A 22,914-nucleotide genomic window follows, 5' to 3' on the forward strand; every position below is an offset into this window, starting at 1 on the left:
CACATATTACATCTCCCCCTTTTTACAAATTCAGTTTTAAAGGTGGTTTAACAACTCTACCTGATTTAGTTCTATAATTATCTGCTTGTTCAGTGACATTATTTTGTATGTTAGTAGAGGTAGGCAACTCTGCCTCTGTTGTCTGTGTTGAGGATGAGGGTTCTTGATCTAAATCTACATCACTTGTATTCGTAAGTATTATAGTTGGTTGTGACAAATCTATTTAGGGATTCTCTAATATCTACTCTATTGCGATGGACAATATTATTATGCCCATCTCTCAAGATCTTGGAGCTTCATGCTGCGATACTATTTGGGCTGGTTACCACCTCTTTTGACATTGATTGTACATACCCTAATAGTACACGTACGTCCAGTGGACGTCCATAGTACGTCCCTCACGGACTTTAGGGACGTCTCTCGAACGTCCGCTTTGGTCCTATTTACGTCCGTTTTACGTCCTATATTGGTCCGAATGTCGCTGCGCCAAACGTCCTATGGACGTCCATTTTACGTCCACGTTAATTGGACCTTAATCGAACGTTGATAATACGTATTGAAGACTTACTGGATGAACTTTTGTGATGTTTTCGGACGTCTATTTTAGCGCTGAGGATGTAAATTAGACGTCAACGCCATTGTATACAGTACTAAAAGTGGCGTCATCCTATGCATATTAGGAATGTATTTTGGGAAATAAAACGTAAATGTTTAATGGAACTTACATTTATTATTAAATTTATTTATATTTATTTATTATTAACCAAAATTATACAAAAATGCAACATTATAAAAATATAAATCATTTTGAGTAATAAAACATACATTGTTTAAAGGACCTTACATTTATTATTAAATATATTTATATTTATTTATTAATAACAAATTGAACAACCACACTGTCAAAATTATACAAAAATGCAACAAACACAAAATTACAGACAAAAATAAAATATACATGAATAAATAAAATAAGTACACATCCAAAGCTATTGATACAGAAGATTCAGACCATACCAATAATTGAACCATAATTAGTTCTGCGGTAAGGAACATGGAAATGTCGCAGTGCATGAGGAGGAATATGAAAACAAACTAGATGAAGCAATTCAGGAGATTGGTTATTTTATGAACAACCTTAAAAATAAAGATTGAAAAGTAACTTCTGGTAAGAGAATCCAGATTCAAGAAATTGATCATACGAGAATAAGAATATGGTCTAAACAATTTACAAAAACAGTAGATGCTTGTAGACAATTCGTATAAATCTAATCGACATAAAAAATGTTTTTTAATGCAATTAAAACATAATCATTGTAAATTGGTAGAAGTTGAACGACCAGACAGGCAACATTGCTGACCAGTATGAAACGGATTCTTCAGATGTACTGTCAAAATATCAGTCAGTAAAGCCTTGAAAATTTTAGGAATAGCAGAATTATAATGGAACAATAATTAGAAATCAATGTGTTGTCAACTTGTCAAATCAATCAAGGATGAAATCAATAAATAAATTGTGATGGAAAGTGACCCTGAGATTTATTAAAAATAAGCCATAGAGGCCTACATAAAAACAATGCATAATTCTTTAAAAATAAGTTAGGATATTCCGTCTGGACCAATACCTTTATTGGTATTAAGACACTGTAAGCATGCTAGAATGTCACAAATTTTAATAGTTAATGAGTGAATATGGCTGTGACTAATATCAGGTCTTTGACTCCACTTGTCTGGACAGAAGAAAGAAGGATTGTGGATACTGTTATAGAAATTGGAAAAATCAATATGACTGTTGCTCGCTAAAAACATAATCATTCAACTTTATGCAATTTGGAATATCAAAATTATTTCACTTACAATTGTGTGTGAGTTTTAAAATTAAAATTAATTATTTAAAGTTAAAATCATAAGTATAAAAAAGATCAATACTTGATATGGAAATACATACATCTTCCATCATTTTGATTTGTCTATTTTATTTCGGAGGTAAATAATTTTTTAGATATTTTTAATAAATAAAAATGTTTCTCAAAAATTGACTTCTGTTTTTGTCTACTGACCACACAATTTAACCATTAGATTTTTAAATTTTTATTTCGGCATTTGCCCTTTCCTTGGCCCTTTTGAGGTATTTCATGATGGCACTCTCAATTTTTTTTCTGTGGCAGCACTAGTTTTCAAATTTTTCCAAGCAGCATCTAAAAACAAAATTATTGTATATTATAAACTGAAGAAATTAGTTTCAGATTTAATGAATTATACTTTGTTTGTTGTGAATAAATCATCATGTGATTAAATTTAAACAAGTCAATTTCAAGTGTTAATGAATATAGCCTGAACTAGAAGAAGAATACCAATTCAACCATTGGTATGTATTTCTAATGACCCAAACATTTGTAGAGTCTGTAAATTTCACCATCTAAATTTTATATAGACACAGTTAACAATATGCTTTATCCTCTGTATGTGATTACTTGAGATAAAGTCAATTCTTAAATGTACCTTAAATTGTTTTATATTTACAAGTTACAAACCTTTTATAAGCATGGCTATATTTGTTTCTGCAAAAGCCTTTTTTTTCCTTTTTCCCAGCCAACTATATTTGCCCTGAATTTTGTTGCTGATGAGCTTCTTAAGGCATCTTTTAATAAACTCATCAATTGTCTCCCCACCAATTTTGGAAAGCTCATTAACCTGAAATATAAATCAAAATGTAATGGATATCTAACTACCCCTCAAACTTGATTCTTCATTCTTAATTATTTTAGCTTAAACTATCTAATAAAAAAAGTTATTTTAATCTTTCACCCTACGCCAATATGTGGTAACAGATAATCTGATAATATGATATGATCAGTGATAATATGATAATGTTATTATCACTGATTACCAAAATTATGAATACACTGAATTTTGTATTAGTAACAGTATAATAAGTATAATATAATAATATATATAGTTCAAAATCAAGACTAGCTATGTTATACCCATCGATATCTTCCTCAATGTTGTCATCTCCTTGTATTTTTTTGTAGAAATCTTGGCAGTCTGATGGGAGAAGGTGCATCATCTCGTTCAGATTTGCAAGTTTTTTTGGTAGCAATCATCTTACCATTGGGCCAATTAAAAAAAGGTCTTCTATTTTACTTATTGTGCTGTTCCTTCCTTCCTTCTTTTTAATATCAATCTTATGTACAGGTGCGTCAAACGAATCGTGCTGAACAGTCAGCAAGAATGGTTCATCTTTTTTTAACATAATCGATCTTATTTTTAATTTTTTGTCCGTCGATGCTTGTTTTTCTGTTGACGATTTTTTTTTCAATCATATTGACACTCAAAAAATCACAGTTGGTTGTTCATTTCCGTTACCACAAAAGGTTTTTTTTTCGACATTGTTTCATTACCTTTACATATTCGGAGGGTAAATATAATCTTTGTTGGTTTTTTAATGCCGACTCAATTTGATCAAAATCTGAGTCATTGGGTAAAAAACTGTGGCCTGAACATAAAAATTTTAAAGTAATATCAGTCAAAGTATGTAGTGTCGTAAGCTTAGACAGTGTGAACCCGACCTTAGGGTGTTAGCTGACGGCTGTCTGGCAACCGTCAGCTGTCAACCTAAAAAAAGGACACTTGTAAAATTGCTGTAAAAATATAAACATTTGTGTTCACCCTTTTAGAGGGTATTTTAGTAAAATAAAACTATTTACCGTAATTGTCGTATTATTACAAGGATACTACAATTATTTGGCGACGAGAAAAGTTGTGGAAGTTTGGGTGAAGCACAAAATATTGTATTTTTTTACGGAAAGTTGAATTTGGAATTTGCAAGTCATGTCCTTGAACCAGGGTAATTCAGAAAACGTGGTTTTGCCAATCCAACCGACTGTTACAGTGGTTAATACTGGGAACATTTCGGCATTAGCAGTTTTCAAGCAAGGTGATGATTTTGAAGTATTTGAAGAACGGCTAGACCAATTGTTTATGGCAAATATAATTGAGGGTACACGAAAGGTTGCTGTTTTACTTACCTTGTTAAGTGAAGAGGTATACAAGATTTTGAGAGACCTATGTAGCCCTGAGAAGCCGAATGGTAGAGACTTTGATACTTTAATACAGTTATTAAGACTACATTTTAAACCAAGAGTGTCTGTCTATCGCAGAAGGATTGTTTTCGATTCATTAAGACAGGGCCAAGAGTCTATTAATGATTGGTATTTAAGGGCTTTCGCGGGAATGATAAATTATTATTCTCGTTTTTGTGAAAATTTACAAGGGAAATTAAAACCCTTATATGAGTTAGTAGGGAAAATGAAAAAATTTAAATGGACAAAACAATGTGAAAATGCTTTTCAATATGCAAAGACTGAGTTAGCTTCACAAAAGATTTTAGTACATTATGACCCAGATAAACCAATTCGTTTAGCGTGTGATGCGAGTGATTATGGAATCGGAGGAGTTCTGTCTCATGTTTTACCAGATGGGAGTGAGAGGCCTATATGCTATATCTCGAGGGTATTAAACAAAGCAGAGCGAAATTATTCTTAAATTATGAAGGAGGCTCTGGCTGTCTACTGGTCGGTATCTAAATTGTACCAATATTTGGCGGGACGGAAGTTCGAAATATTAAGTGATCACAAACCATTGAAATCGATCTTTGGTGAATATAAAAGCCTACCGAAAATGGCGGCGGGTCGAATTCAAAGATGGTCTTTATTTCTAGCTGGTTTTGATTACACTTTTAGGTTTATCAGAGGAGTGGATAACTCAAGAGCAGATGCGTTGTCACGATTGCCTTTACAGGATGATTATGAAAATGATGAGCCTGAATATGATTATTTAAACATGGTTGAGAGTTTAATACCTATAGATTCAATAAAACTGAGATCAGAATCAAGAAAAGATCCAATTTTGGGCAAAGTGTTCAATTTTATTAGATATGGATTTCCGAAGCATACAGAAAATGAACTATTGAAACCATTTATAGCTAGGAGGCAGGAGCTTTTTATTGAGCAAGGAATTATAATGTGGGGGTATCGCGCGGTAATTCCTGTTGCACTGAGAGGGCAGTTACTTAAAGAATTACACAGTAATCATGAAGGTATGACGAAGATGAAGTCCAGCGCCCGTTCCTATTTCTGGTGGCCATCGCTAGATAACGAGATTGAGCAGCAGGTCAATAACTGTAAAGTTTGTTGCCAATTGCGGCCAGATCCGCCTAAGGCTAAGCTGATGAAGTCACTGGAGTCTCACTTCATTTATGAAAAAATACATGCTGATTTTCTAGGGCCCATTAGGACAAAGACAATTTTAATTATTGTGGACACATACACTAAATGGCCAGAGGTATTCGTGATGAACACACCTGATTCAGAAAATACTATTAGTAGATTTAGGGAATGTTTTTCACGTTTTGGTATACCGCGTATAGTAGAAACGGATAATGGGACCCAATTTACATCCGAAAACTTTATTGATTTTTTGAGTAATAACGGAGTTAAGTTTGTAACATCTCCACCCTCTCATCCCTCAACTAACGGGTTTGCAGAAAACTGTGTTTTAACGGTTAAATTAGGATTAAAGCTCTTTCAGATGAAAAAAATAAAAATGTGCAACTGGAAACTTTGATTTACAGATATTTATTTTCATATAGAAATTCGATACATGCTACTACTGGTATGGCACCTAGCAGTATGATGTTTAAAACTAAGGTACGTACACGTTTAGATTTATTGTCTCTAAAAGGGGTTTCATCAAAAGAAAAAGCTGAAAATCAAATTTTAAATTATAAAGGAAAAAGAGAAGATAGTTTTGTAGAGGGGGATAGAGTTTGGTGCAGGGACTATCGAAATCCAAATAGAAAAATATGGGTAGAGAGTGTAATAGATGAAGTTTTAAATGATAGGATTTATTTGTGTAAACTGATTCATGAGAATTTGATTTGGAAGAGGCATTTGAATCAAATTCGGCGGAATCAATCGGATGTAGTGGAGGATCAGGTTGAAAAAGTTTATAGGGAAGGTCTTGAAAATAAGTGGTCAAGTGGCGAACAGGGGCCTAGTGCTATACATTTGAATGTCCAACCAAAATTGTTATTAAACGAGTCAATAAACGAGCCCTATTCTCAAACGAATGAGACTCTGGGACAGGAAGAAATTAAAATCAATGAAAGTTTAGCTGATCAGCCTTATCATCAGACTGCATCTGAAGTTACAACTGAAAAGGGTCAGGTTAATATAAGTGAACGACCAAAGCGTAATATTAAACCACCCCAGCGCTTAAATTTGTGAGGGGAGGTATTTTAGTGTCGTAAGCTTAGACAGTGTGAACCCGACCTTAGGGTGTTAGCTGACGGCTGTCTGGCAACCGTCAGCTGTCAACCTAAAAAAAGGACACTTGTGAAATTGCTGTAAAAATATAAACATTTGTGTTCACCCTTTTAGCGGGTATTTTAGTAAAATAAAACTATTTACCGTAATTGTCGTATTATTACAAGGATACTACAAAGTAGAAGATTCATGTAAGATAGCTTTTAACATGAGAGTTAACTTAATATTCCGGTTTTGACCGCCGCATGAATCACTCCAGAGAATGAGATGTTGGACGCCTTTTTCTATGTGAGCATTTATATGTTTAAGAAGGCAAGAACCTACCTCTTGAGCCCCACTTCCTGCAACGCCTTGAGCCCAAACGTAACAGAATCCCTGATTTTGCTTTCCGTTATGAATACCACAGTTGTATACCCAGAGCTGCTTTTTATAAAATACAATATTTGTCGGTATTCTTGGTAAAGGTAATGTTTTTTCTAAACCGAATGTAAGGCATTCGTATTTTTCATTTTCCTTAGCCAGCCGAAAGTCATGTCTTCTTAAATATTGAGCATTTTCTGCGTCTTACAGGTGATTGGTATAATTATTTTGGAAGATTTCTTTTTTTTTTCGGGTCTATTTGATTATCAATTTGTATCTTCAACTTATCACACGTATTACAGATATCGTTTTTGAGTGGCTTGAGTTTCAAACTAAATCGTTGGTAAAATATTTTTTTATGGGATGGCATGCTTACAGGTTTTTCGGTTTCTTGGCTATACAGCTCATACATTTTCTGTATTGTCATTTCCGGGGGCAAAAATTCAGCGCTTGTTTGTTCTCTACGATAGTGAGATTTATATTTTGGAATTTTCTTAATTTATTCAATTACCTCCTGAATTTTGGCTTCTGGAAGTTTATTTTGCTCTCCTTGTTTAATACCTCCTTGGCCAGTTAAATAAATTTCACCTCTAAATTTCTTTAGGGCGGTATTAACTCTAAATGTTGTGATGTTAAACGTTTTAATATACATTTCACGGCATACCACTTTGTATTGTATTTTATAGATCCTTGAAAATTTTCTTTTTTCTGGATTTCTACCATAAAGTCGTTTTTTCTGAAGCTGCTGTACTCCCGCTGCGATAAAATTTACCTGGCAATCATATGAGCCCAATGACCAAAATCTTTCAAACTCTAACTTTCGTATCTCGACAGGTACATGTTCATGTTCGGCACATTTTAAAGTGCAATTAAAATCGTAATTTAAAAATTTTTGGTTTAATTTCTCTTCCTTTATGGTTGTAATATTGTTCATTGCTATTCCTGTTCTTTTTCCTTTCTGTCCTGTTTTGATTGTCGAATTTCGGTTTTCTTCCTTTTTTTGGTCTTCTCTCGTAAACTTTATTTTCTAAGATGGTTTCCGTTATATCACTATCAGCAACGACATGATCTTGTTCTGAAAATGTTGGTTCATAATCTAAACTAGAAGAATAATCACTTAAAGCTTCGCAATTGGGGTCGCGAATAGAATCATCGTCATCCTCCGAACCACCTGGATGGTTTATTTCCAAATAAACATCTAAAATAAAAAATAAAACATTAATCATCAATCACACAAAAGAAAGATGTAATTTTCTTACCATCAATCTTTTGAGTCAATACTTTCTCTTCCTGCCTGATAAAAGGTTTGTTAATAGATCCACACTCCTTGATTAATTGGGCGTCTTTTGTTATAGTTACTTCCTTACTAGTACATGGAATTTGATTATTTGTAATAGTATCAGCTACGTTTTCATTTGTTTGAGAGGAGTCTAGTACTGTTTCAGTCCCTAATCATTAAAACAACAAAAAATATATTACTAATTTTATTTAAAAAATATTACTAAAATCTTACCTCGCTCTTGTTCTTTTTGTTGAAGCAGATTAAAAATCTGCCTAGTACGGGAACTAAACATGTTGTATCGCAAAATAACACACTTTAGATTTATAAAATATCATTAAAAGACTTAAAATTTTGCTAATATCACGAGCCAAAATACACCAAACAACAATATTTTGAGGTTATGTATTCCTGCATTCCATAATGTAGAAACCTATAACCAACGCAGTGGCGTCAACAATTTCAGATTTTTATTTACGCAGAAGGCAACCAACCCACTTGGTAGCATTATATCACGATTTGTACCAGCCAAGTGGATTGGTATGTTTCTGCAAAAACCGAAATCTTACAAGGTTAAGAAAATGGGTTGGTTAATACAATGACAGTTATTAATTATAATTGGTAGGTTTCTGCAGTTTAAAATATTTGCCATATAGATAAATTTTATGTGCTTAGTACGAATTTAAGCCTATTGTGGGTTGATAGCTTTCTGCATAACTACGTCCAATTACAGGAGAACAAATGAACAAGGTTTTCGGGACAACAGATGCAACTCAGAAAGGCCAAGAGAAGTAAGGAGAGAAGTAAATAACACGACAGTAGAAGACTATGTGACGGAGAGACAATGCGATGACAGCAGAAATACAGAAAGACAAAATGAGAGTTTTCACGAAGGCGTTCACTAAAAACGAAGAAGCAAACCGGAATTTTTGCCACCCCAAGGAATTCATAAAACTGGCAGGACAAAATGAAAAAGAAAATGGATCAAATTTTAATTTTGTGATTGGATTTATCAATGAAACACCTATCAAAATTTTGATAGATTCAGCATCTGAAATATCGTTGGTAAATAGAAAATTATTAAAAGAAGTTAATTTGACAAATTTTATTTACAAAAAGCCTAGGGTGAACTTAGTGGGGGAGAACAAACGAACATTTTCAACAGTAACTGAAGGCGTACGAATTAAGGTACGACTGGGAAAAAAGTAGTTTTCGCTACAATGTGTGGTCATGCCTAATATGTCGCATGATATGATAGTAGGCGTAGACAAATTGTCGGAAAATCATGTAGTGATGGATACTAAAAAGAAAACAATGAAGATTAACGATGAAGTGGTAGATTTGAAAAAAATTTGGATAAGGACAAGTATTATGATAAAAGGAATACGGATAAGATAAAGAAAATGTGGTAAAAATGAACTTGGCAATGAAACAGGGACAAAGAAGCAGAAGAAGGCGCAATCAAATAAAAACAAAAGAAATTAATGACTGGAATTCCTCAGAAGAGATAAATACAAGCGAAGAAGAAAAGGAAAAGGTAGAAGAAATTATAACAGGGCATTCCTCAAAAGAGACGATCCCAGAAAAAAAAAGAAAAGGTTAAGAGAAATGAATGAATGGAATTCCGCGTACGAGATGCGCAAAGAAGAAGAAAAAAAGAATTTTGACGAAATAATTGCCTGGAATTTCTCCAAAGAGACGAGTCCAGAAGAAGAAGAGAGGAGTATAAGAGAAAACATTCACACATGGGATACATGGAAAGCGATGAACATAGTCGAAACGACAGAAAATAGAGTCGAAAAAACGGTATTTGAAAATGGGATGTATGAAGACAAGGAGACAGAATACACTGTAAACATGTGTAAACAAGATAAAGAGGACAAAAAAAGAACTAATTTGTGGACAAGGACAGGAAAACGAAATGCGTTTAATTTTAAAAAAATATGAAAATTTAATAAACGGGGGAAACAGAGTGGCCAGAAAATACGAGCATTCATTTGAAGTTAAAAATTTGGAAAATTTTCGGTCGGAGACATATCCGATCCCATATAAATATCGACAAGATGTGAAAAGGGAAATAGAGACAATGTTGAAAGATCAGGTTATAGAAAGATGTGATTCACCTTATGTTATCCAATAGTCATAGTGAAGAAAAGCAATGGTAAATTGAAGCTATGTTTAGATGCGCGAAATATCAACAACAACATACAATATCCAAATATTTTTTCCAAAATTGATTTAAAACACAGTTTTTGGTTGATTCCATTAGCAGAAAAATGCCAAAATTACACCGATTTTTTAAAAGGATGGGATAGTACATCGTGCCTTTTCGTCTGCAAAGCGCATGTGCAGCACTGATAAGAGCGTTGCATACTAGTCTCAACCGACATGAAGGCTTTATCGTACATTATATCCATGATTTACTCATTTTATCTTCGGATACACAGAGCCCTTTGAAACATATTGAAATTGTTTTGGCAGAATCGGATAAGGCCGGCTTATAGCTCAACATAGAAAAATACCAATTTTTCCAAAAGGAAGTAGTTTATTTGGGTTTTAAACTGGACACTAACGGAATTACTCTAGTGGAAGACCGAGTAAAAATCATAAATGATTATGCGAGACCCAAAAATTTGAAAACTTTGAGAGGATTTCTCCGAATGGTGAATTATTTTAAAAAATTAATCCCAGACATAAGTGAGAAGGAAATACCGCATATTAAACTTAAAAAAAAAAAGAATCAAATGGAACTGGAACGAGGAACAAGAAAAAACGTTCTCTAAATTAAAAGAAGAGTTCTTCAAAGTAATCAAGGTGTATCACCCCATTTACAATCAACCGTTTATTCTTTGGACAGATGCTCTCATTCTGAAGTTTGTAGAGGTACTATCACAGATACAGAATGAACAGGAAGTACCAATATGTTTTGTATCTAGAGTGACGAAGACTCATGAAAGGAAATATAGCTTTAAGGAAGCTACGATTCTATCTGTTGGGTGCGAAATTTATACTCGAGACGGATCATGCTGCGTTAGTGCACATAATGAAGAATAGATTAATAAACAATAGGATCCATCAAGGCATTTTGTTATTACAAGAATATGACTTAAAGTTTAAATATATACATTAAAGGAAAGGACAACATCATAGCCGATGCGCTAACTAGGGATTAGGATGCAGGAAAAAGGATACGATTGCGTTGCATGTAGGTTTAAACCGTTTTTCACAAGAACATATATATATATATATATATATATATATATATATATATATATATATATATATATATATATATATATATATATTGTTATGATGTCTTGTTTGTTTGAATGATGAGCAATGAGTATTTTTAATAATATAATATATAGGGTTTTTATCGCGGTTCTCAAAGAATTAGTTTGTAAGTACTTTTTTAAATTATCTTTATTATAACTATTATCAAACACACATATATATCTAACCTAGCCAATGTAAATTTAAAATAAACTATCTTTAAATTGATATTCTTATAAAACTAATTAAATTCTATAGACAATGTAAAATTTAAACAAACTATCTTCAAAATTGAAACTGTTATGACACTAACTAAATTATATTAACAAAATTTTGTACCTTTCTTTCACTGAATGCCTAAATGAACTGTTTTCCACTATATAGATTCTAATCACCACTGAATGTCTTCGTACTTCGGTTATCCTTGTTTTTGTGAAATTACTTTTTCCAATTATCAGCTTCTACCAATTTAAGATATATTTTTCTTCACCAGCATTTATAAACCACCAAGCAAACCAACAAAACAGCATTTATATTTATTCTTCTTTTCAATATACCAATATCCAATTATTATAAGTTGATTTATACTAATCTCCAATCATAATATAATTTTAATTTCTTCCAATATTTTTCTAATATACTTTTTTAATCTTCAATAATTATTTGTGTATAATTATAAATGTGCATAATTTTTAATCTTCATTTAACTCACTATATTAAACAATTGGACTATTTGTAACTGATTGACTGTCTTGAAAATTCTGAACAATTGACTTCACTAACTAAATGAGTCTATCTTCTACTAACTTTCATAATAAACTGGCCATCTTGAATCCAAATCACGGGTATTTATATCTTTTCGGATGTTCCAGAACCATCTGGTAAGAAATCATGTTCGATTTAGTTCTATTTCTTCTATATGGATGTTCTCGAAAAAAGTATCTGTTCGATCCACCGACACAATCATTATTCCAGAATGTTCCAACATAAACAAAGGTCAAATTCTGCATTCTGGAGAATTCGTTAATGTTCTATTAATAATTTTGTTGACATTTAGGCTTTTCAGATCAGAATAAACATTTAAACCATTAAATATATATAAATTAAACATTTTAAACTAACATTATTATTATAACCCCACTTTATATTCCTAAAATGTCACTTGGAGAGTATGTATAGTGTGTTGCCTAGTCACATGGCTCACTTAAATATATCTACAAAATCATAACTACTAAAATACAACTTTTTACAAATATTATATGCTAATTTCTTAAAATGCCCTCACATAAATATATTTTTATAAAATTCTCTAGTATATAACTTATTTAAAATAATCAAATACTTTTTTATATCTAATATTATGTAGTATATAACTTATAAATTATTTTCTATAAACCCCAATTGTATCAATACCCCAAAATAATATTTAAAATAAATAATTTACTTATTATTTTTTTAAATATTAATTTTCTCATACCTTATTAAATTTAATAAATTAATAATTCAATTTTTTTTTATTTAAAATGTGTTCTATTAAATACATCCCTGTTCGCTGTCTATGTCAAACTGTCATGTCAAATAAAGCAATGGAGGCTATTATATGAGAAAATAAACATAATCATATATTATTGTGTTATGTTTATTTATAGACACAACCTATGAATTATTTCCATTCAACAGGCTTTCATCCATATGAATTGGTAAGTTTTATACTTTATTATATTAGAAAGACATTTATAGCAATTATAGTATCAATTTTGTGTCTAACCCCAAATTATGATTTTTAGGGTACAAATTAATTTCCATATATACAAAATTCAACAAGTATGATGTCAAATTGATTCACAACAAAGAAATCTACCATCTATCTATGAAATGGATCTATCAGTAAGTTATTAGTGTTATTATATTTGTGTTAAAGGTATAGAAAACATTATTCAATCTCTTCATGATATTGAAAAATGTCGTTGATATGAAACATGCCTCTTAGTCTGTTCTCTGCATCTATTAACACATAACTATTTAGTCCATTCTGATTTTCAATTGTATATGGGCCTTCAAACATTGGTTGTAATTTCTTACAACGGTTTTCTTTAACATTACTTTTTCTAAGTGAACGAATTAACACTAGGTCTCCTTTTTGAAATGTGATTGGTTTTTTTATATTTCGATTTTGTCTTCTGATATATTTTTCAGCTTTCCTCCTAATTCGGTTATTCACTTTCTGCATTACTTGTTCTAACATATCCTGATTATATTCACTAATCCACTTTCTGTTTCCTATATGGCCAAACATTAAATATTCAGGTACTTCCTCTGTATTCAAATTATGTGTATTATTTAAAAAATATTCTACTTGTGGTATATGTTGCTGCCAAGTTTCATGTTCATTTTGGCACAGTATCCTTAAATATTTTATAACTTCTTTAATATATCTTTCTGCAGGATTTGCCTGAGGATGTCTGATACTTGTAAAATGAATGTTGATTCCCTTTTTCTCACAAAATGTCCGAAATTTTTGGTTGTTAAAATATGTAGCATTATCTATTATGCAATTTCTAAATGGTCCTATTTCTTCGAAAAATTGATTAATATATAATTTTAATGTTTTAACATTTGTTCTGGAGCAGGGATATAGTTTAATAAATTTTGTATATAAATCAACTATCACTAGTATATGCTTTTTTCCTGTTGGACTGAGAACTAAATTTGAAATAAAATCCATGGAAACTGTATTTAGTTTTTCATATATAACATTAGATTTATATGTGTTCTGGTTTTTGAAATTCTTTTCTTTGTTTAGTTGACATATTGGGCATTTGGTAGTAATTTCTTTTGCTATACTTATGTTATTCTTTGCATAATAATTGTCCCTAAATAGCATCCATAGCTTTCTTGAACCAATATGCATATAATTGTTATGTAAATTTTTCAATATTTTCTTTGCTAAAGTTCTAGTTATTACATATACTTCTATGCCATTTATTATTTTATAATATACCCCATCTTTCCTAAGGACTTTTTGTTTTTCACTCAAATTGATCTGATCTCTTATAATTTCTTCTTTAGAATATAATCCAGTACTTTCTACTAATTGATTTAATCCAATTTTTATTGTTCGCTGCCCTTTTTGTGATGTATTTTCTAACCTTGATAAAGCATCTGCCACTATATTGGATTTTCCAGAAATGTATTTGATTTCAAAGGAGTATTCACTCAATATTAGACTCCACCGATGTATTCTACTGTTTCCATATTTGTTATTTAATATAGATCATGTTATTTAATATAGATATATTGTCAATCATGACAAATTGCGTCAATCGTCATGTATCCTTCAATCGAGACTTCCTCCCTCTCCATCGCCAACTATTTTCATAATCTTCATCCCCTACTCACTTTTACAACAAAAATCTACATTTATCACTACTTTTCCGCCAAATACTCATCTTCTTTAATCCAGTCCAAAAAACTTTTCTGTTTACACATCACACTCCCAATCAGTCCTTATCTCTCTCTAGTAAATCCAAACTTCTAGTCCGACCCACTATACCTTTGTTGTCCATACTTCTTGTCGGCACCTCCAAACCTTAGACTATTCTTCATCTCTTTCAAACAAACCTCTCAGTCCTCATTTCACTCTTCCACACAACCCTCCTAGGGTTTGGTTGCAGCTCTCTGGGGATCTCAGCCTTCTGTATTCTTTCCGCATCCTACATTTTTTCAAAAACACTATAAATTTCTTATTTTTCACTCAATTTCATCAGAGCCACCCTAGAACCATTTCATTTTCATAATTGAGGTTTATATACACCTATAAAATCACCAACTTATAACTTATCTCTCTATATTTCTCATGTACCTAGTGTTGCTTTATGACAGATAGGGCCTTTCTCAAGTTATAAGTTGAGTAGTATACTTACAACATACTACAAAACCATGCTCCAGCCATCAAATTCTGTTTATTTTAGACAATAGTTTAATGAACACCTTAAGACCTTCATATCCATTAAGAATTAAAAACAAATCACACAACTTAATCACCAGTAAAGCTGACCCCATAATTTTTGTTTTACTTAATTCTAACAGAGCCAACCCACAACTATTCCATTTTCACATTTTGGACAATTATACACCTGCAAATCATACAACTTGTAACTTATCCTTTTATAGTTCCCATGTACCTAGTGTTGCTTATGACAGATAGGACCTTTCTTAAGTTATAAGTTGAGTACTATTCTATTAACTTATTAAAAAAACCATGTCCCAACCATCAATTTCTATTCATTTCACATAATAGATAAGAAAATAAAACTTCCATACCACTTAGTCTGTTAACACCCTATTAGATATTTAATTTCATGTACTTATAACTTAATTAGTTTTACATTTACCAGGTACCAAATGTTGTTTTTTGACATACAGGGCCTTCTATAATCGAGTTATAAGTTAAATTTCACATGACCATTATACTGCAAAAGTTTTATCTCATTCATGTAAGAACACTTTAATATTTTAAATATATTCATTCATCTTCCACCAATATCAAACAAAATTTCTATAACTCAACCTTCTACATGTGTCTATTTTCTATTTTCCAAGTACCAAATGTTGAATAAACATAAAGGGCCTAAATATAAAAATCTCTTTTTCATTACACTACCACACACATGCATAGTTGGTTGCCTAACTATAACCACATTATCTTCTCTCCACATTTCATCTCATACACATAAAAATCAATTTTTAAAAAACAACAACATTGATGGTTGATACTGTTATATTATTTAATATCAAAAAATCTATTACTTTAACAAATTTAATTAACGTTGGCTTTTGTCTTAAGTAGACACATACAGTTATATTGACTACTCTGTTACTTGTTCCGTCCTAACTTGTCAACATTGTCATTTCAATCAGTTGCTTCCATTAAGTCCTCGTAGACACACCGTCTCAGGACTTGCAACTTCAACGTGGAGTCATATGTCGCCATGTTACCTAATCCAACGGTAACTTTAGCATCCTAGCAATTTATATAATATAATGTAAAACAAATGTAACTAAATTTTTGTTAACGGGTTTTTACCCATGTATTTAGTGGCTACATTCATGTACACCTAGTAAGTATTAACCACACTTTACATTAACCTTAGTCAAAATTTTAACTTCACGTTCTTTTTAATTAAGTGGTTATATATTTTATAGGACACTGATGATGGAATAATGGATTCCGAAAACGTTTTGTCTAAAACAGCCCGTTTGGGTTTTTAAAAATATATACCTTTTACAAAGGATTTTTAATAAATTTTTTTATCTTTACTTTCTTCTTTTCCAATTCATCATTTCCCATTAATATATCAACACATAAATCCTTGACAATAAATCCTTGCATATTAATTTCTTTATTAAGAATATTAATTTTAAAATTGGCTAGTTTATCAATTTCACCCAACTTCTTATTATTTGCACCAACAATTTTAATTTTTGGAATCTTTATTATATCTGATAGTTTTAATGTATTAAAAATAAAATTCTCCGAGACTAAAGTACTTTCTGAACCAGTATCTATCATAATTTTAATCATTTTATTTTTGGCCAAAGCATTTATATAAATTAAATTAATAGATTCAATAATTTTATCTTCATCTAGAGAAATAAATTCAGAAGGTTTTTCATAATAGCAATGGCCTAACTTGTAATTCAGAAAGTTTACTGAACAAAATTTTGATTATTAGAATTGTCAGATTGTATCTGACCACTTGGATCTGATGTCCTATGTCTTTCCCTACTGTGACTTCTACTCACATTTTCTTGCCTTGTACTATTTCGTTCCCTGTCTTCGCAGCTTCTATTCCTTCGTACACAGTTTACCTGTCTGTTATAGTTAGGTCGCTCTGTATTTCTTCTATTGTTAAAATCTTGTCTATTATTATTAGTACTGTTATTAAAATGTTGTCTATTATAATTACTGTTATTATTATTAAAATTTTGTAAGTTATTACCATATCTATAATTATTATATGATTGTCTATATTGTTGATTATCATTTTTATTATATTGAAAGTTATTATTGTTTTTTCTGTTGTTATTATTACTTGTCATATTGCCTCTTTGTATTCTTTGAATAAAATTAATAAAACTATCTATTGTTTGAATATTTTGTACAGTTACTGTTTGGACAACATCAGCATCAAAATGTCTAGATACATTTAAGACTGTTTCTTCCTCTCTAAGTGGTGGTTCTAAATATTTTGCAACTGTTATCAGTTTCAATGCATAATCTACCATATTTGATTTTAAATTGTGATTATACTTTCCAAAATATAGAATTTCTCTAAACTTGGCTTGCTCTAATTCACCCCAATAATAATTTAAAAATTTATTTTCAAATGTTTGAAAATTATCTAAATCATTTTCAATACTAGCAAACCAAGTTGCTGCATTGTCATTTAATGTCATTCTAATATAATCTTTAATATCATTAATATTATTCACAAATCTTAATTTATGTTTTAAACTATTTATGTATACTCTAGGATGCAAATTTTTTATATTACCAGAGAATTTAATCCCAGTCTCATTTGTTAAATTTAAGTAGGGTCTCCCTATGTCTCTCATTTGTAAAATATCATCTATTCTCTGTTCCACATTTCTTATTTGATTGCTATTTATTTGGATATTTTGTTGTATATCGTCTAATTTTTCTTCTGTGTTTCTCCTGTCTTCGTTAATTTTTACTTCTAAGTTACATTTCTGCAACTCTATTTTCTGTTCTATATCTATCTTATTATCTTGAGTAATCCTCTTTACTTCTGTCCTCTCATTTTTTATCCTTTTTTTGTAGTCATGCTGTATATTTTTTATTTCATTTGCTACTTTCTTCTCTGCAGCTTCAAGTTTTTTATCCATTTGTTTTTCCATTTGTTTTACAATTTTATTATTATTATCTTCTATTTTCTTTTCTAATTTTCTATAATTCTCTTCCAATTTTTGTTCCATTTTTTTCATGTCTTCTTTGACTTCTTTTGAATTCTCTTCCATTTTTTTCGTATTCTCTTCTATTGTCTTGTTCATCTGCATCATTAATGACATCAAAGCTGCCATATTGACATTTTCCTCTCTTTCTGGATTCATTTCTGCAGTATCTTGTGGAGCTTGAACTAAACTCTCCTCTTGTATAGGTTGTGGTTCTACTTCCACATCTTTTTCATTCTTTTTGCTTCTTGTACCTTTCTTTCCTTGAGACATTTTGAGACTTTACTTGTTCAAATATAATTAAAAATAAAATCTATAATTTTTTCTTTCTACTGATAATTAATTTAATTATATGAGAGCACTTATCTTCCCAAACTAATTCTTTTAAATAGAGAGCCACCGCGTTGGGTGCCAAATTGTTATGATGTCTTGTTTGTTTGAATGATGAGCAATGAGTATTTTTAATAATATAATATATAGGGTTTTTATCGCGGTTCTCAAAGAATTAGTTTGTAGGTACTTTTTTAAATTATCTTTATTATAACTATTATGAAACACACATATATATCTAACCTAGCCAATGTAAATTTAAAATAAACTATCTTTAAATTGATATTCTTATAAAACTAATTAAATTCTATAGACAATGTAAAATTTAAACAAACTATCTTCAAAATTGAAACTGTTATGACACTAACTAAATTATATTAACAAAATTTTGTACCTTTCTTTCACTGAATGCCTAAATGAACTGTTTTCCACTATATAGATTCTAATCACCACTGAATGTCTTCGTACTTCGGTTATCCTTGTTTTTGTGAAATTACTTTTTCCAATTATCAGCTTCTACCAATTTAAGATATATTTTTCTTCACCAGCATTTATAAACCACCAAGCAAACCAGCAAAACAGCATTTATATTTATTCTTCTTTTCAATATACCAATATCCAATTATTATAAGTTGATTTATACTAATCTCCAATCATAATATAATTTTAATTTCTTCCAATATTCTTCTAATATACTTTTTTAATCTTCAATAATTATTTGTGTATAATTATAAATGTGCATAATTTTTAATCTTCATTTAACTCACTATATTAAACAATTGGACTATTTGTAACTGATTGACTGTCTTGAAAATTCTGAACAATTGACTTCACTAACTAAATGAGTCTATCTTCTACTAACTTTCATAATAAACTGGCCATCTTGAATCCAAATCACGGGTATTTATATCTTTTCGGATGTTCCAGAACCATCTGGTAAGAAATCATGTTCGATTTAGTTCTATTTCTTCTATATGGATGTTCTTGAAAAAAGTATCTGTTCGATCCACCGACATAATCATTATTCCAGAATGTTCCAACATAAACAAAGGTCAAATTCTGCATTCTGGAGAATTCGTTAATGTTCTATTAATAATTTTGTTGACATTTAGGCTTTTCAGATCAGAATAAACATTTAAATCATTAAATATATATAAATTAAACATTTTAAACTAACATTATTATTATAACCCCACTTTATATTCCTAAAATGTCACTTGGAGAGTATGTATAGTGTGTTGCCTAGTCACATGGCTCACTTAAATATATCTACAAAATCATAACTACTAAAATACAACTTTTTACAATTATTATATGCTAATTTCTTAAAATGCCCTCACATAAATATATTTTTATAAAATTCTCTAGTATATAACTTATTTAAAATAATCAAATACTTTTTTATATCTAATATTATGTAGTATATAGCTTATAAATTATTTTCTATAAACCCCAATCGTATCAATATATATATATATATATATATATATATATATATATATATATATATATATATATATATATATATATATATATACATCCCGCTATCCCTTTGAACTCTTTTCACGTTGCAGTAATTTAGCATCACCAAGAATTGCTATCATTTTCTATTTATAAATTGTGTATGTTCGTTTAGGGCACCTTTGTAGGCTTGGCACTGTTGTCGGTTTTTTAATATTCCGATTTTTTTTATATATTTAATTTTTACATCAAACCTACGTTTTAACATCGAGCGGTAAAATCACTGTATTTGGCATCATTTTAGAGCCAGTAGATGTTGCCGGTATTAATCCTTAAAATAATATTTTAGATACCTAAATATCGATCGGTTTGGTTCAAGTTCAAATAACCACATTGAAACTACCTGCTCACACGTTGCAGTCTCAACAGGTTTTTTTCTTCGTTTAGATGTTATATTTATTTAACCTAGATATTTTTGCCCAGAGAATCGTGTAGGGGAATATTTTACATAAATTTTAATTTACAACCTGTTTAGTCGAAGCTATCGATGAATAGTTTGAGATAAATATTATGGTTTTATGGGATTAAGGCCTTTATTATTGGTTGTGATTGTGATAATGTTTGAAATTTTAATTTCCATTCCGGAAATCGTTCTCAAAAAACGTTTTTCTGTACAAAATGTGTATACACATGTTTACATAATTAGTACAATAAACAAAGCTATTGTAAAATAATAGTGGAAATCAAAACAGATATACAGATTTTTACATAATTTGTACAATAAACAAGGTTAAATATTGGAAATCGTATCGTTAAATATTAGTTAATTAAAAATGTAATTTTCATCTCAATAACGACCAATAATTGTGGCTTAATCATATAAAAAAATAATATTTGACTTTGACCATGCCATAAGAAAGTAGTTCACGGAACCTCGCTAAATAGTTTAAAAAAATCTTATACAGAAATTTAAATTCTAAATAGTATGAGGGGTAGCTGACGAAAAATTCGTAAAGACGTACAGTTGATTTTGCTTTGTTTTTTTAAACAATCTTAAAAGGCAAAAAAAAATAATTTTTTGCTTATAAAACGTTTTGTATACATTCTAAAGAAAAATAATTCAAATAATAGTTGTAGACCATAAAAAGTTTTTTATGTAGAGAAATACCAAATTTAAATACATAAGTAATTGATATAATTCCAAAAAACCGTAAACTCTATGATATTATGTTTGTAGTAATTTATAAATGTTAATAACTTTGTTTTTGGCCTAACGACAAGCAATTATGCCAATTGATGAGTTATTTAAGTGTGCTAAATATCAAGCAGATCAAAAAATATTTTACAATTTATTCAATTTGTTTATGACAGAAAGCGATTATTTAAACAACTGTACTTGTCCAAACAGTATGACTCTACAAGTATTTTGTAACTTGCAATCGATTCTTTTCGCTTTTAGTTTTAGGGTATATTAAAAAAACTTTAACATATTATTAAATTTTTTAATAAAAACCAGTTTGAATAGGGGACTTTTTAGTTTTTAGACCACTTCACGTTTTTTCAGTTTCTTTGACAAGTGAGGATTGTCTATTCGCTTATTTCTTAATATGGGCTATGAGCAATTATCTAGTCAAGTCAACACTATTATAGAAGTTACCCATACTTTTCTAGTAGTCATTCAGACGGTTCATCTTAATTGTCCCCATATGGAACATAAGTCCGAGAAAAGTCTTAAATTCTGTTTGTGTTGTTTCTTTCCAAAACGCAATCCTCGATTTTTCTGAACGACTTTGTGCAAATATTTCGTCAGAGTCAATCAGAGTCACTTCCACCATTCATTTAATCTACATCGTCCTCGCCAGATGCTTCTAACAATGATTGTAATTCAGCAGTGGTCAATCTACGTTTATATTCACATTTAGCTTTTTTAGATGTCGAAGGCATATTATTTACATCCATTTTTTTATAAATACTATAACTCACTTTTACGGAGGTAATTAACAATTAAAATGTTCTACTAAAAACTATCAACTTACGACTTCCAATACTATAAGGCCACTTGAGGTATATTACGTTTTTACTCAATAGTAGTTCCTGTATAAGTAAAATTGTTTTTTAATGTGCTCCATTGAAGCACACTAGACATATTCCAGTTTTGCCATCACATTCTTCAGAGTATGTTTTAACTTTTTTAACTTTTCTATCGTCCTTTCTACTAGTCATGCTTCTTCTTAAAATTTTGTTACATCTTGTACACTTTCTTCTCTTTGTATTATCTACATCGCTTTGCCTGAGAGGGTATTTTTGGGTGTAACTGGTCGTGGGGGTTACAACATTTCTTTATTTGCAAATGCCTTCGCGAACTCCAGTCTGAACTCAAGGATAGTGTTGTGAATTTATTAATTGTTAAGTCTTTAATTTATAATGTCTTGTTCTTATCTTAATTCATTAAAAAGCACAATGACTGATATTTATTTATTTTCACTAAACATACATAATTTATTAAAAAGCGAACGTAACATTTTATCGCGAGCGCGGGTTCAGAATTAACTGTCCCTTCCAAATAAAGTTCCGTTATTATATACCAGTGCCGTTATCTCGAATCGTCTAAAACCTTCGATGGCGAAACGGTAAAAGCAAACTGGATTTCCCTCGCATCGCTTCTGGAAGGTCGCTCAGGTAAATCGAGGCCTCTCGTAAACTCTACAACATATTAGATTAAAAACATGTTTTAAAGGTTAAAACTATGACTCATATTTTTACGTAACATTGCCCCCCTCTCAAAAGATGGTTCCTCCTGGAACCTTGTTGGGACTAGAACTGGAACGGTATGCTGGTATCGGCAACTGGACCCTCTTTTACAACTTCCAGTTGTATAAAAATGACAAGGGACGGTTTTCTCTCCGC

At 30.6% G+C, this 22,914-nt stretch overlaps 1 protein-coding gene and 1 long non-coding RNA gene across 2 annotated transcripts in view; one reads left to right on the top strand and one right to left on the bottom strand.

Annotated features, from left to right (window-relative positions):
• Positions 1-22,914, top strand: part of LOC140452329 (membrane-associated tyrosine- and threonine-specific cdc2-inhibitory kinase wee-1.1-like) — a 173,330-nt gene that overhangs the window by 9,943 nt on the left and 140,473 nt on the right. The gene's annotated exons all lie outside the window — the stretch shown is intronic.
• Positions 821-22,914, bottom strand: part of LOC140452538 (uncharacterized) — a 56,285-nt gene continuing 34,191 nt past the window's right edge. The window contains exons 2-3 of the long non-coding RNA XR_011952203.1: positions 2,535-2,694; positions 821-2,198 (exon numbers count right to left, since the gene is read on the bottom strand). This is a non-coding gene — a long non-coding RNA (uncharacterized lncRNA). The remainder of the gene's footprint in view (positions 2,199-2,534; positions 2,695-22,914) is intronic.

Source organism: Diabrotica undecimpunctata, chromosome 10 (genome assembly GCF_040954645.1).
Source record: "Diabrotica undecimpunctata isolate CICGRU chromosome 10, icDiaUnde3, whole genome shotgun sequence".
Classification (NCBI taxonomy): Eukaryota; Metazoa; Arthropoda; class Insecta; order Coleoptera; family Chrysomelidae; genus Diabrotica; species Diabrotica undecimpunctata.